Below are 10,277 nucleotides of genomic sequence, written 5' to 3'. Positions count from 1 at the left end.
TAAACATGGCTGCACATACATCACTGTGATATGATTCTTTTAGTTCTTTTGGAAAGTTACCCAGCAGAGGGATGGCTGGGTCAAATGGGACCTCTAGTCCCAGCTCTTTGAGGTATCTCCATATTGATTTCCATAGTGGTTGCACCAGTCTACACTCCCACCAACAATGGAGGAGGGTTCCTTTCTCCCCACAACCCCGCCAACATTTGTTATTGTGTGATTTCTTGATAACAGCCATTCTTTGTGGGGTGAGGTGGAATCTCAGTGTTGTTTTCATCTGCATCCCTAGAATGACCAGTGATGTGGAGCATTTCTTCATGTATTTACTTGCTGCTTTTATTTCTTTGTCTGAGAAATGTCTGTTCATTTCAGATGCCCATTTTTGAATTGGGTCTTTATATTTGGGGGGGGCTGATTGTTTTGAGTTATTTATATATTGTAGATAATAGTACTTTGTCTGAGGAGCAGCTGGTAAAAATTTTTTCCCACATTGTAGGTTGTCTCTTAGTTCTGCTGATGGTTTCTTTTGCAGTGCACAAGCTTTTTAATAAGATGAGATCCCGCTTGTTGCCCTCATGCAAATATTAAAAGGCGTGTCAGTGATACATTGGGATTTACTGATGAAATAATGTAATGTAAACAAAGGATATTCAGAAAGAGAAGTGCAGGGTTTGGCAGAAAGCTGTTTACCCAGTAAGGTATATGATAGGGTTGGAAGGGGTTTGGTCAACATTGAAAGTACAATTAAATGAGTAAGTCTTGCTGATTAAAGAACTTAGATTTTTCAGCTACAAGCATTTGGTGACTTATATTCAAGAGGGAAGAAGACCATGGCAATAAGAAATGTATGTATATGTTCTGGCTATTTCTATGTGTTTTAAATAAATGATTCATAATGCAGAAAGTCAATTTCTAGTTAACTAACACTTTGATGTAGAAGAAAGAAAGTTTAGAAAGCATGCTGCATAGATGGTGTTTTATGCTTTCTGAATTAGTGTTTTGAACTGGCCTAACTTGTGTTCATCAGAAATAAATCACTACTGACACTTCATTTTTAGTCACATCTCAGAAATCTTATTCTCTGTTCTTGAAAAAAATTTGTGCTGTGGCAAATAAAAAATCGACACCTACTTTTTTGTAGAAATCCATTCCCTGGAGGTAAAGTTGACAGCGTCATTTAATACAAATCCAATTCTCCCACACAAAAAGAGTTGTGAAGATTAATGAAATCATTAAAAAATTCTTTGATAGCATATTGTAGAAAAGACTTTTACAAAAAATATCACCATGCCTAGGTTTTGGTGATAGGGACATAAACTTTAAAAAATAAATTGATATCTATCTATCTATCTATCTATCTATACTTATCTATCTCTTCCTAAACTATCTTTCAAATATATTTGACTTTGACATAGACAAAGAAGTATATCTGTATCACACAGTCGTTTGTGCATGTGCACTTGTCCCATACATGAACATATATGCAAGGCTTTGCTGTGTTTTATTAATCAAGTGGGAAATAAGAAATGCTTGTTGAGGAAAACTAAATTGGTTTCATAGTTTTCTGGCTACAACTTTTTAGGTAAGAAATACTTTTAATAAGAAACTGAAATAAACAGGTAAGCATTTCAAAAATCTCTATGCCAAAACTTTATATAAAAATTATTCATAGGCCTGGTGTGGAGGTACATGAGAGAGAGAGAGAGAGAGAGAGAGAGAGAGAGAGAGAGAGGACAGGGCAGGAGGACTGCAAGCTTGACCCCAACCTGGGCAATTTAGGAACTTACTGAAATCTTATCTCAAAATTTAAAAAAGAAAAAGGGCAAAGGATGTAGCTCAGTGCAAAGACCCTGGACTCAATTCCCAGTGCAATAAAAACAAAACAAAAGCAATTCATAATGGGAAACCAGGGCACATTACTCAGAAGAGTGTTTATCCAGAGTTCTTTTCTGTAGGCCCCTGGTTTTGGTGGTAAAAATCTGTAACAAGCTGCATCTGAGTTCACCTTACTTGAGCACTTCCTCTTCTGTGGGGTTTCTGATTTAAGTTTCCATTCTATTGTTGTGTGTGATACAAAACTTAATAGGTATATTCTATACTTGATTTATACACTGTTTTTAACAAATAATAAGGAAATTGTTATTTAAATAAATAAGAAGGTTGCAGCTATTTTATACCGATTTTTGCATTCATATGCATATTTGTGCTAGGAGATAACTGCACACTCATTTTTGGTATCTTACCATTGTTTTACAGGAATCTAGATGACAGTTTGTTTTCTTTGTCACCATCAGGTGTTGAAAACCCCAGAGAGCTTTCAAACATTTTTCTGTGTAGGCACTGGGACATTTCTTCAAGTTAGAATAGCCAATATCTCTACCCTATTGCTTACCCTTGTCAAAATTATTGGCTATTTCTATGGAAATAGTATGACCTTATAGTTAAATGATCACCTACATCAAAATTAACTGCTATCTCTATTTCTCCAAGTTGGGAGTTCTAAAAATCACTGTATAACTCATACTCTACTACATGATGTTGATAACTTAAATTCTGCTTTCAGTTTTAAAGAGTACTCTGTATTCAAAATCTCACACTTTTCATAAACCTTTCAGCACCAGTCTGTACAGAGCAGTGACATGCTGTTTTGATTATATCTCAGCTCATCCATTTAGGGAGCTTGAAAAGTTGTTTCTGCAGATTTCCTGCAGGTGTGTCTGATTACCTTGCTACATTGTTTCAGATGAATGGAAAATTTAGATCTTCATGAAATCAAGGCTGGAGGGAGAGATTGTGCAATGAACTGTTTTAAGAAGCAAGGAGTTCCCCATCCCTAGAAATTTTTCATCATAGGCTTGGTGACTGCTTATTGGAGACATTGTGGAGTGTAAAGTGAAATAGGATTAGAAAGCTTGGGCTTGCATGGTTTCATCCAATTGAGAAATTCCATCAGTTTAAACTATGTGAAAAGACTGACATATCTTTTATTAGGATCTATTGAATTTTCAATGAGATAAAATGACAATGAGCTGGCACCTATGCAAGACTGGCACCCAGTATTCTTTGTTTTCACTGGTGAAATCTGCTTTCAGCATTGTAGCAACTTCAGAAGAGCTTGTATTGGATTTTTCAATTTAGGAATTTTAGTTGCAATTCTCCAGTCTTATTCTTCTTCCTATTCTTAGGATGTTATACTCTGCATTTGCAGAAAAATAGATAAAGCTTCAAGATTGAGAAATCATGATAACATCAAACATGAAAATCCCTTGAAAATCTCTAGTGATTATTAACCACTCCTAGATTACAAATCCTACCCCAAAAAAGTACATTTGGAGTTTTATAGGCTTAAAGGCTTCACCCCAGATTAAGAATCTTTGTAAGGAAAAATTGATCTTTATCAATGTCTCACCTTCTCAGGACTCCAAGCATATACCAATTAGTCCTTTAATACTCACAAAGCATTGGATTTCTTTGTGCAAATTAAGCATATCAACAGAAGTAATATCCTCCCTCACACAGCAGTAACTGTGAATTGTGTTTCCACTAAAAATCACCTCAGAATGGGAAAGGAGTTCATAAATCATGAAAGCATAGACAGAAAACCACAAAGGAAAAAAGCCAATGGCTCTGACCACATAAAAGTGAAAGACTCTTTATCAAAGAACCATAAACAAGGTTAGGAACAAAATGATAAGTTGAGGGGAAATAATTACAATAAATATCTAGTTCATAAATGACTTTTTAAAATCAATGAGGAAAACATTAAAAAAAACCAATGTAAAAATTGGCCAAAGTATAGGAAAATGTCATATTCCCCCTTACAATTATTTAGCAATTTCCTTGGGTTAGGTGCAGAGGAGGTGGGTATAAACTTCTCTTCTTCAAGGAGCACATTCACAGTAAATGAACTATAAATGTCCAACAAAATTAGAAAAATGTACATTGGTGACAAACAAATTTGACTCATCACATTAGCAGTGATAAAAAAATAATGGTAATATTACTAGGAGATGGGCTATCTACTGCAGGTAGGTAGTTCCATAGTATTAAAAAATTTTAAAAAGTGGATGCTTTCTGATCTATTTATTCCTTTTCTATGAATCTTCTCCAATAAAGTAGTCAAAAGTTCATATTCAAAAATTGTTCATTATTTTGTATTATAAGTTACAACTAGTTAAAATATATATCATGGTCCAAGTTGTGTTATAATATACAGCACTGAGGGAGGCTGAAGAAGGAGGCTGACAAATTCAAGTTCTGCTGGAAAATTTAGTAAGACCTCATCTCAAAATAATAAATAAGTAAATAATCTTGGGTAGAGCTCAGAAGTAGAGCACACTTGGGTTTGATCTTGGGGAAAAAAGAAAGGAAGAAAAAAAATATAAAACGTTGTACTCTACATTCATTTTTTTCTTTTCTAAATTTTGTTTTTGTTCATTTTGTAATGATACAATATAATAAAGTATCTTTGGTTGCTAAATTAGAGATTACTTTCATTTACTTCTAAAGAAAATTATTCATTTTCCAAATTTGCCATAGTGAGCATTTTCATACTTCTTATAAATTCACCAATAAAAACAAAACAAAAAACACATCTTGACTATAGGAACATATTTACACTGCTTTATCAAATTTCCATCAAATTATACTACTTCTGTGGAAGCAAGACAGAACTTATTCATGTAGTGAAGACACTGGATAGAACCTTCTGATTTTACAGCTGCATTATTTAGCTTGATAACATTTGTTTGAGTGCTGGAAAAAGGAGACAATTTAGTACTTTCCACTGGATAATTTAATTACTTAATTTTGAATAGAATATTTTAATTTTCAAATGTTCTTAAAATGTACTAGACATTTTTAAGTTTAGAAATTGGCTTACCGAAGTGCATTCTTTAAATTAAGCACTTGCACCATTTATTTAATGTCTTCTTAAAGACAATAAAGCATTTGAAATCACATTAAATCTTCTATCTCATTTAAAAAATAATACATTATAAGAAGTGAAAATCAATTGTCTTTTACCTAAAACTCAAACAAAAATAGCTGCAAGGATTTTAATATACAAGTAATATGAATTATTTATTACTGTATTCAGAACATAGAAATGGAAAGAGGAAGCAAAGACATCTCTAAGGTACTTGGTTAATAAAATTTTTTCACCATTTATATGAGAGATCTATTTGTTAACATCTGCCGTATTGATATGTAACTATGGATATAAACAAAAATACATATAAGTATATCCATAACATATAGTATAACCTTCTTTGTCTCCCTTTTCTCATTAATTAATTAATTCACTCTGTCAATTAAGTATTTTCTGAAAAATATATGATAGATTTTTAGGTACTACAGACATCAGGGTATATCAGACATTCTGGGTTTGAGAAGCTTATGGTTTAGCAGGTAAGACAAGTACACAAATTACTGGTTATAATAGAGGCAATTATAACCTATTACGTAAGTACTAACAATGGAATGACTAACTTGGCTAGCTCCAGGGCAGAAGTGGAAGAAAATAATGTTTAGATTGCATTAAATAAGCAGGAGTTTGTTAGGTTGGGGAACAGGGCATTCTAGGTAGCAGGAGCGGCACATACAAAACCACAGATTTGTGACTGTATACCCCATGTGTAAGTCTGGCCAAATTGTAGGATGGACAGAAGGGAAAGGTCACTGGGGTCCAGTTTTGAAAGGCTTTGTACACCAAGATGTGCTATTTAAATCTCAATGCCAGAAGCCTGGGATTTGACTTGTTATTAAGCCCCAAATTATTCTTTATCTGAAAGCCAAGGGCCTTGTTATCATCTGACCCAGCTATCCCAGAGTGCTCCATGTGGATATGCAAATAAGACCTCCCTCTGTGCAGAAGACAACCCCCATTCCCGTCCGTTCAGGTGTACTGGTTTTGAGATCCGATTGTAATACTGCCCACAGTACTTTCAGAAGGCCTTCTCATGTGTTGCGACCTGGGAGACCCAACCTCGTTAAAAAGCCACAAATGCCCACTCAAGCTGTAACAGAGTCAAAATGTTAATTACTCTCCAGTAGCCACATCTTTTCTCTTTATTTGGTGTTTCATCTCTTCAGAGACTTCAGTGGAGTTTGAATTTTCCTTTTTGCTGAGATGACTGTGGTGTTAAAAATAAGTTAGCCCTTTGCCTGTCTCCTGTGTACCTATGATCTCAGACATCACTGGTTTCTTTCCTTTCCCAAGTTAATTATATTCAGTGTGAGCACACATTTTCAAATCCATCTGTTTTCTCCATCCAGGAGGCAGTTTATTTATATCTACTCTTTTAACTAGAAAAAAGACAGAATAACAGCTTAAACCTTAAAGTGTTGCTTTAAACATTTTGAATTCAATACAATAGCTACTTATTGTAGCATAAACTCTTTGGCAGAGAATTTATTTCAAGTTGCTCTATGTCTAAACAGTGATTAAAAAAAAAACTGTCCAATATAGCTAAGGAATGTCTGAGCTGAGCCTAGGCAATTTAATGACTTAATGAGATCCTTCTCAAAATAAAAGATAAAAAAAGGGCAGAAATATAACTCAATGTGAATACCCTAGGTTCAACCCCCAGTATGAAGAAAAAATAAATAAAAGAAAAGTCAAAATTCATAGTAACTGTAATGCATCAAGGGCCTATCATATTTAGAAAAATCATCAAGGAGGATTTTTGTCCATTTCTACTTAGATAGATGCTCATTTCAGTTATTTCTTGCTATGGAACAAACTGCCCCTATATTAGTCACTGAGACACAATGCCCAAAATCCAGAATTTAAAGGAGGGGATTAATTTGCACGTGGTTGTCAGTCCATGATTGGTTGGCTCCAAAGCAGGCATGGCAGAAGCTGCTTAGTTCATGATGGCCAGGGAGCAGAGCTGGGCAAGAGTGTCAGAAGGGAAGGGGTGAGGGACTAGACACAGACCCTAATGCCAAGCTCCATGACCCACCCAGATACACCTAGAAGTGTGCTTTACCAATCTCCAGAGTGGATCCTACAGCCATCAAGTTGAAATTACCCTAACCACCACACTCCCAAAGCTTATGGTTTAAAAACCACAACTGATGATTTCACACAATTCTGTAGATTGTTTAGAGAGTTCCTCTGTTAGTTCCATACATCTGGGATACTCACATAACTATGAATGCTGGATAATAAGGGGATCATTAAGGTTCAGAAAGTCTCACTCATTTTTCTGACTGTTGGCGTTGTCCCCCATTTCACATGCCTCAGCTATGTGGCATCTCATCCTTTAGTAGGCTAGACTGGCTTTCTTACATGATGTTTCACACAGGATTCCAAGAAGGCAAAGGCAGAAGCTGCAAGGTCCCTTGAAACCTATGCTTTCTAATTCATCCAATGACACTTCTGCCGTAATCTATTGATTATAGGAAGCCACAGAACAGCCTAGATGCAAGATATGGAGAAACATTATACTTCCCAATGAGAATTCAGATTCGCCGTGGCTATATTTTATTTATTTATTTGTTTTTGTTTTGATTTCATTTTTTGAGACAGAGTCTCACTGTGTAGTTAAGACTGCCCTGGAACTCACTATGTAAAGTGAAATATTTTGTACTGATGATGAGGATGATGATAATGATACTAAAAGTATTGTATATTTATGCTAAGTGGTTCTAAAAGTTCATGTCTCAAATTACAGATGGAGAACTAAGGGTTAGAGCAGTTAAAACACTTGAGGGCAGTAGTAACCTTTAGGGATGCACACACAGGTTGATTGATGTAGCCTGTGGTTTTGTCCATCCTCTACTTCTATGGACTCTTTGTGCAACAATTAATCCTTGATAATTGTATTATACCTTTTCGTCTCAACATCAATCCTGATTTTAAGAAAAATATTAAACTATAGAGGGCTAATAATGATTTTATAAAACTAAGGAAATTATTACTAAAGCTATGTTGCTAACTAATAAACAAGGGTTGACTAAGTACAGGTACCTGTCAACACCATTAACAGCTACTGGCAGCTTGGTGATAATAATTGTGCAAAGTGGTTCAGCCCTTCATCTTTCTAAGGATGATTTATAACAATATTGAAAGAAACTCCAGTGAATACAGCTTGCTATCTGTCTGCTTCCTCCACCTGGATTCTGTGTCAGCTAGCTTTCCCATTGGCTAGAGATCTCAAAATCATTTCTTCCCCTTCTGCTTTACTCTGCTGGCTGTTTCCTTTGTTGTGGAGAAGATTTGTAATTTAATGGAATCCCAATTTTTGATCTTTTACATTATTTCTTGTGCTATTGGAGTTCTGTTCAGAAAGTCTTTGCCTGTGCCCATGGTTTCAAGTGTTTTGTCTATGTTATCTTCTAATAGTTTCAAAGTTTCTATTTATATATATAGGTCTTTAATTCATTTTAATTTGATTTTAGTACAAAGAGAGAGATACGGATTGAGTTTCAATCATCTTCAAGTAGATATCCTCCTTTTTCAGGAACATTTGTTAAAGAGGCTATCTTTAAAAAGTATATGCTTTTAGTCTCTGTCAGAAATTGGATGGCTTTAGTATATGGGATTGTTTCTGTATCTTCTGTTCTCTTCTACTGACATATGTGTCTGTTTTTGTGCCAGTACCATGTTGTTTTTTTAATTATACTTTTGTAATACAACTCGAAACCTGGTATTATTATACCTATTTTGTTTAGCATGGTTTTGATTGTTCTGGGTCTTTTCTGGTTCTGTATGAATTTTATGATTGTTTTGTCAAGTTCTGTGAAGAATGGCATTGGCATTTTGATTGGTATTCCATTGAGTCTGTAGATTGCTTCTGGTAAGATGGCCATTTTAACAATGCTAATTCTGTTAATTAATTCTGCCAAGAACAGGGGATGTCTTTGCATTTTCTAATATTTTCTTCAGTGTCCTACAACTTCCCTTACAGAAGTCTTTTATCTTTTTGATTAGGTTTATTTCTAGGTTTCTAATGTCCTTTTTAAGCAATTGGAAGGGGAATTTTAATTTCATAGTGAGCTCCTTATTGATAAACAGGAATCCAAGTAATAAACTAGGGGAAATATAAATTTAGAAGACACAAGGAATAACTGTTGGTGGGATAGAAACTGCCAAAGAAGGTGAAACACCTTAGAAGTAAAAGCAGTAACTAAAACTCATACAAAGTTACAAATACACATATGCTCCATACATTAAAGTAGAAAGGAAAAAAGTTGGTTTTAATGATAATATGTATATACAAGAAAAGAATGGGGAGAGAGAGGAGATTTGAGAGGGTGTTGTGAGAGGGAACAGAAAGAAAAAAGACTAGAAGGGGATATAAAAATAAAGTGAGAGAAGCCAGGGAGAATGATTCTTGCTAATGAACTAATGAAAACATGAATTTAGACCAGGTGTTGTGGGGGCACATCTGTAATCCCAGTACTCTGAAAGCTGAGGAAGGAGAGTTACAGGTGAGAGCCCACCCTGGGTAACATAGTGACTTTGTGAGATTCCTTCTCAAAAAAAAAATAAATAAATAAATAAAAAGGGCTGGGGATATAGCTCAGATCAATGGCTCTAGGTCCAACAGGTCATCAGGGAGGAACAGTAGCACGATAAGACACTCATGAAAGAGAACTTCAGAACTGCTTCAGAAACTGACAAGAATAATGAATAAGTGTATTTGAAGCAGAGGGGACTATCTTGAGGGGTATTAGTGGTAATACATCTTTTACTCTAGTAAGATCTTTACAAATTTAAGCTTTAATGGTATTTTTTGGATCTCACGAATAAAGTCTCTTTCAGAAATCAAAGCTTCATGACCCTGTGCTGGTACTTCCCATGAAAAGCAGTAATTTCTTGAACTTAAAAAATAATATGGGGCTTAGATTATAGGAACATGGAAGGATAATAAGTGCCTTCAAACTACTGGCCATATTTGGATATATTATACTAATTCTGAAATCTTTAGTATTTAAGAGAAGCTATTTATATTAAACCCTTTATACATGAACATATAATGTATATAACATATAACATATATAGTATATATGTTGTATATATAAGTAGAATATGCAAGCCAGGGATAATTTAATATGAAAGGAAATTTTACTTATTGATTTATATTAATTTATGAAAAAAATTTGTTAGGTTGCTAATATTGAATACACAAAGGATATAATTATGATTTTACATACTGATGAGTACTCAAGTATTAATTGGGTATATAGAACTGAACATTATTAATTTCACTTAAAAATGTATACATGATGCATGAAATACAAAATATAGAATCTGCACCTGCCTCTAT

The sequence above is a fragment of the Fukomys damarensis genome, unplaced genomic scaffold, assembly GCF_012274545.1.
Source record: "Fukomys damarensis isolate Sample0158 unplaced genomic scaffold, DMR_v1.0_HiC HiC_scaffold_14, whole genome shotgun sequence".
NCBI lineage: Eukaryota > Metazoa > Chordata > Mammalia > Rodentia > Bathyergidae > Fukomys > Fukomys damarensis.
The sequence above is the reverse complement of the archived record's forward strand: the minus strand, read 5'-3'. Positions refer to the sequence as shown.